Raw genomic sequence first — 6,911 nt, forward strand, 5'->3', positions numbered from 1 at the left:
CGTTAAGTAGTTTAAATAGTTAGAATATAAATTAAACTCTTACTTTAACTCTTGAACATGTTGAATCTCTATAGTTATGCTGCTATAGGCTTAGACTTCTGGAGGACATAGGGACCCCTATTTCATCATTCTGCTTTTTGTATCTTCTATTCTGTCTCCTTCAACCCCAGTCGGCCTCGGCAGATGGCCGCTCACTCTGAGCCTGGATCTGCTGAAGGTTTCTTCCTGTTAAAAGGGAGTTTTTCCTCTCCACTGTCGCTACAAGCATGCTTAGTGTGAGGGATTGCTGAAGAGTCAATGAGTCGATGCAATCAACTGGTTTTTCTTAGATAGAAAACTTAAATGAATCAATTTGACTGCATGATCTGGTGAACTGTAAAGTGCCTTGAGATGACATGTGTTGTGAATTGGTGCTATAGAAATAAATTGAAGTGAATTTCTTCTTAAAAGATTTGTAAATATACTGAGTAAATAAATAAAAATATATAATCTATGTATCTATATCAAAAATTCATATAATCTGTTTCAGTTTTCAGCTTAATTATTAAACATATTACCATTAAACAAGTTTTTAAGTAAATCTTTCATATAAATGTATATTTCATTTTATTTTGAGTGCTTTTTGGGTGCATGTAAACAACAAAATTTTCTCCTTAAAATATTAAAAGCGAAATAGAATGTTACAAACTATATATCAATAATGGGTTTCAGTTTAACTAAAAAGTGTCTTTAAATTGCTAAGATTATGTCTTAGAAATGTAGACAGACTTGCAGAATCTAAAGTAAAGTAATCTAAAGTAAAGCAAGACCTATTTTATTTCTTAAATTTAAAATAGTATGCATGTGTTAGATTAAGTTTTATTCTTCGTTTTTTTTTTTATCACAGTGGACTATTATTATGGAATTTAGCTGTTTAACATGATGACATCTGGTCACAGCTGTTCTTCTAGAGGATTTCAGTTAAAGATTATAGTGCCATCATATGGTAGGTGTCCGCCATTGCAACAGAGGTGGCAAATAAAAGGCCAACATCTGGCAAACAGACAGACGTTTATCTTTTTATTTGTTGTCACTATTTTAAAAAATCCTTATATTTATTAAAATTCATACATTTTATTTTATGTTTCTTTATTATGTTTTAAAGAAGGAAGATGATAAGCGGAGCTCTGTGCCTCTGCTTGAATCGATCAGCTGGAGCGAAAGCTCTGAAATCTTGTTAACAGGTGAATGGAAGCGCGAGGCTCCAAGGCACGAGCGCATTCCGACCCGCCGCGGCAGAGGCAGCGAGCGGGCGCGTGCTGTCACTTTTCACGTCCTATTCAAAGAGGGAAGCGCGCGCAGATGGCGCGTGTTGAGATAGGGAGCCCCCACCGCCCCCCTCCTTCCGCTGGGGATCAATTCGATTTGGTGTCCGGAAGATGGATGGCCCCCCCCCCTCAACGACGTGGAGTTTATGAGTTTAGTGGGTTTTTGGGTAAATAGGGGAGGAAAATGGAAGCGTGTAAAAATGAAGACGAAGTGGGGAGAGATGGAGTTTATGAGACCCCACGCATACATGCAGAGGAGGAAGGAGGGGGTCACAGCAGGATGAATGGAAGTTTTTCTCATGATGCTCCCAGATTATAACCTATAAATGTGTAATATTTAAGAAATGTACATAGAAAAGTTTAACATTTGGATGAAAAAAGGAAACCAAATCAAACCAGACATGAACGTATTTCATAAGTTAACTACAAAGATTTAAACCAATACTTTGCTAAAGAAACTTTCATACAATTTTAGTATTTTGACACCCTTTCATCCATCCATCCATCTTCTAACACGCTTAATCCCGAATGGGGTCACGAGGGGTGCTGGTGCCTTTCTCCAGCTGTCAATGGGCGAGAGGCGGGGTACACCCTGGACAGGTCACCAGTCCATCGCAGGGCAACTGCAGAGACAAACAACTCACACCTAAGGAGAATTTAGAGAAGCCAATTAACCTAACAGTCGTTTTTTTGGACAGTGGGAGGAAGCCGGGGTAGCCCGGAGAGAACCCATGCATGCTCAGGGAGAACAGGCAAACTCCATGCAGAAAGACCCTGGGAATTGAACCCAGAACCTTCTTGCTGCAAGGCAGCAGTGCTGCCCACTGTGCCACTGAGCAGCCCGACACCCTTTCAATTGATCCAAAATGACCATTCTGACTTTCATTTTCCCAGTGGCGTAACGACACAACAATAGGCCCGTAAGCAACATTAACTGGGTGGGCCCCACATGAAGTACAAGACGTTCTAAAGCAGGCATCCCCAAAGTCGGTCCTCGAGGGCCGCTGTCCTGCAGGTTTTAGAGGTTTCCTTGTTCCAGCACAGCTGATTTTAATTGAAAGCTGATTAACAGGCTTCAGCTCTAATGTTGTTTATAATCAGCTGTGCTAAAGCAGGGAAACCTCTAAAACGTGCAGGACAGCGGCCCTCGAGGACCGAGTTTGGGGATGCCTGTTCTAAAGGTTCAGGATACGGCAACAGCTCCATAAATCGGCCAAGAAGATACAATTATGCAATTCTATGAGTAGTACTATAAGTATGATCACACTTCATGCCCGGAAATATAGTGACTACGCACCACCACATGTTACATCCCAAGTTCCAAGAACTCCTAACCCAAAACGTGGCCCATACATTCACACTTCATCATTCTTCACCTCCACTAGACTGCACATCAAAAGAAAAACATGCCTATTGTGAAACATGGTAAGGGAACCTAACCTGACAACAGCCAGATGCATGTCTCGCTCCGCCTAGCTCCACTCACATACATCTGGGACACTGCCATAGGAATTGCCTTTACTGAAGGCTGGGCCTTATCAAAACTCCTTGCATATGATTGGATAAGCCACTTGTCTGTCATCTTTATCGACATGCTATTTCAACCACTCACACCGAAGCTAACCCGTGACGCTGTGAGAGGAGGAGCCATTTGGTAGATTAAGCTCTTGCCAAATCCGGTCGGGAAAGGGCGAAAACATCGTTTCCACCAACAAAAGCCTTCAAAGCCGTTCTCTGATGTTCTTTTAATGAAACAATATCAGATGGATTGGACAACACAGAAGAAATAGCAGCATCAATGCTAACGCTTGCTTCCTCGATGCGAGCCGCCATTGTTGTTGGAATCTCACGGTCGCTTCTCCACTCCAGGACACACCCGCCCTGCGTCCTGATTGGCCAGACCATAAATTTGGTTGGGGAAATCACTTTCAATGAGCGGTGTCCCAGATGTATGTGAGTGGAGCTAGGCGGAGCGAGACATGCATCTGGCTGTTGTCAGGTTAAAGGGAACCATCATGATCTCTATTTTTTTTTTTTTTGAAGATGCATGACCGGTCAGTTTGGACGACATTCATCAAGGTTTGTTGTAGAAAGTTGGAGACTAAAGCTGGGCGTACACTGTGCAATTTTTTCTCAATCGTTGCACCCAGCTGCTGCTCACACTGTACAACTAACTGCAGGGTTTAGTCGTACAGTGCGAGTTCACAGCTCACCATTTATGTTCGGCCCAACGCTCTCATGCAATCTACCTGCTCACACTGTATGACTAAAAAAATAAATAAAAACCACATCGGACTCAGCTCCACAGTGAGATGGAGCTGCTCTGACTCGTCTATCCAGAAGCCAAAGAAATAGAAGGGGAATATTAAGCTCACTAGAGTGAAACGCTCTGCCTTGGAAATTTGTGCAATTTTGCGCTGAAAGCCTAAAAAAGAAAATCCGACAACTTTTTTAGAAAAAAGAAGAATCCTTCTTTGCGCATGCGCCTTGAGCGATTTGCAAACATGTTGAACGATGTTCGGGAGGGAGTCGTGAGAGGCTGATCGCCCCTTGTTATACCATGTACACTACACGACTCACAATCAGGCTGAAAGTAGGCCCGATTGAAAGATTGTCGCACGACTGGAAAATCGCACAGTGTACGCCGTGCTTAAAGGGCAGATAATAACATCTGCAACCGCACACATCAAATGTCGCTTGCGTCTGGTTGCGAACCAGTTTTGCTGGTATGCTTCTGCGCCGTCGGTCTGGAATTTGTTGGGACGCACAGCAGTTTCCCGCCAAAGCGCTAGGGGGAGCCCATTCGAGAACTTGCAAGAACTTTGGCGGCGCCGGGGGAAGTGTTTATCTTCCAAAACAACAATAGCGCGTCTGCAAGATATCACAGTCACGGAGATAGATCTAGAGTTGCTGGACATCGAAGAGGATATATTTATTTATATAATTTGTCTGAGGCATCGTACAAGTGGTTGTACTTCCAAACCTCCTCGATTAACCTTTTGTCGTAGTTGTCCATTGTTCCTCGGTTTTAACAATGGCACACTCCGTCACCGAATCAAGAAGGATGACCACACAGACAGCCGGAAAGGCATACCAAGGACCAATCACAGCTGATATTTTGTCTGCGCACTTCCGCTTGAGTTCTGCGAGGGTTTGCGACCGTCCGATGCTTAGTCAGGATTTACTTGAGGTGCTCGACGGAGGTTGCAGAAGCTCTGCGCGGGGGCGTGGTCACGCACAGAGACATATGATGGCTGCAGAGGCTATGCTTCAGAACGATAATTTGACCTCAAAGAGGGGTGAATATACCGAGGTAGGAATCTGCCTAACAGGAGCTGTGCGGTAACCAAAGAGGACTCTGGATAAGCGTGACTGTGCAGGGGTTTTGAAAGTGACATCAGCAGTCAGCAATGAAATGCATTGTGGGAGGTTTGCACATAGAGGGTTTAGGGGCATGTGGCTTGGTGGACTGCTGCTTTTGTTATTTTTTGGTTATTCAGAAAAAGAAACAATAAAATACTGAACAATTGTTGCATTAACAGAGGGAAAACGCATCGGAAGTGGAGTCTTTTACATTTTTCCCCCGCTTTTTATCGTGAAAACATCATGGAAAACAACTGGCTGAGATAGCAGCTAGCATTTCCACAATATTTTTATGTCCTGCATCCATCCGCTGGTGAGTTGAGGTTAACTTTTTACAATTTAGAAACTGAGTTGCTCATATGTGCCGTGGCTCATTTCACAAACAAGCTAGCCAAAACGTTAATAACCTAAATATTTCCCTCTGGTAGCTCGTTAGGATTGTTTGTCCCCTCACAACTGTATTGCTTCAAGTTATTGCTGCTTTACTTCTTTATTTTGTTGCCTTAGATGGTGGTACATTGTTATTTTGGGATGCAAGTACTTTGCTATTGTGTAGCATGTCCACGGCAACCCAGCATGCACTGGTTCACAGACCCTCTGCTTAGCAAGTTGTGTTTAATGCTTAATGCATCTAGAAATCAAGGTGCTAGATTTGGATAGGAGAGATTTTATTGGTTAATATTTAGAGCCTTCAAAATTATTCTAGAAATACAAAGCCGGATCCCTTATGATTCATTTTTTCTGTATCTGCATGCTGGATGTGTCCCGTCTTCTGGGACTAAAAAATAAGGGGGGCAGCAGGAGGCTGAATAAACTCTCCCACTGAATCATGGTGACTCACACCCACTGGGACTTCCACCACAAAGGCCCAACAATCGGATTTAAAAAGGGAGAAAAATCTTAACCAAATTGAAACCTAATGAATATCTCAGTTTTAACTCTCCAGATTGGGCCATGTGCCGGGGCCTTGTGCGTACGCACACACCTTATGACAGCCCCTGCAATACAGATGGTCGGAGCGTGAGGCTGAATGAGACGGGCAACATCCGCGGCTGCTGACGCATTGTGGGGGAAACGTCTTCTTCAATGCAGCACTTAATGAGAACAGACTGACTCTTTCTCCCCTCCACCTCCTCTCTGATTCCCCCTCTTCTTCCCTCCTCTGCCCATTTCCATCTGTTTGGAGACAAAGGGCCACGAGCCAGCTCAAGCCCCGGGACCCTGCTGGTGAAGTAGGCAGGGATAATACGGCTCATCCCGGGGGCTGCATTTCAACACATGGACCTGGCTTTGTACTTCTGCAGCACGAGCACCCTTCAAACCGCACCAACATGCACACGTCGGGGACGCGTACGCATCCACTCCCCCAGACACACACAGACAGCAGAGGCGAGCGGGGAAACAGAGTTGCAATGTTGACTGGGGACTTCTTGCCTGGAACACGCACGTTTCCATAATACCCAGCGTCGCGGAGAACAACGGGAAAAACGAGGAAACACAAAAAGCCCCCAATGTTGTTGCTCGTACTGCGAACATATGGCTGTTTGTTGTCATACTCTTTCTCCCCGTCCAATTTACACAGAGCACTCAGGATCAAACCAGTGTGGATCAATGTGTGTGTGCTCTCCTACAGGCTCTGAGTGGGGCCTGTACCTGAATGATTATGAGGAGAAGGATGTCCAAATGCTGCTAATGGCCGATGTATAATCCCCTGCCGTCTGCACACACCTCCTGACATATGGTCACTCCTCGGCCTCCACCATTACATAAGCCACACCGTACAGACAGGAAAAGGGGGGGGGGGGGGGGGGATGTGATACTTTCTCACACACACACAAACATGTAGGGGCCACACTGTCAGCCAGGCTGTTCAGTGCCCTCAGCGCTTTGGGCTTCGCCTGTCACTTTTCTTTCTGAGGGGCTTTCTAAAGAATAAATTGAAGAGTACCGATGCTACGGAAGCTTCTGGGATGAAGAGCACAAATGGCCTGGTGGTGCTCCGTCGCAGCGTACAGATGGACCCCTCCATTCAATAAGCTTTAGCAGAAGCCCGTCTCCCCGCCATGCCAGAATCACAGAGCCTGTTTTGTGCTCTGAAGAGGACAATCTGTTGATGCAACATACTGGTTTTCCTTTTTCTTTCCGTTTTCCCTGCCTTTGACAGAAGCTTCGACGGAGCCGCCTTAAATACGGAGCCTGTCGGGTTTGAATAATGGGCCTGTAAAATCTGATTTATACTAA

Source organism: Cyprinodon tularosa, unplaced genomic scaffold (genome assembly GCF_016077235.1).
Source record: "Cyprinodon tularosa strain WSP-4 unplaced genomic scaffold, ASM1607723v1 ctg362, whole genome shotgun sequence".
Taxonomy (NCBI): Eukaryota; Metazoa; Chordata; class Actinopteri; order Cyprinodontiformes; family Cyprinodontidae; genus Cyprinodon; species Cyprinodon tularosa.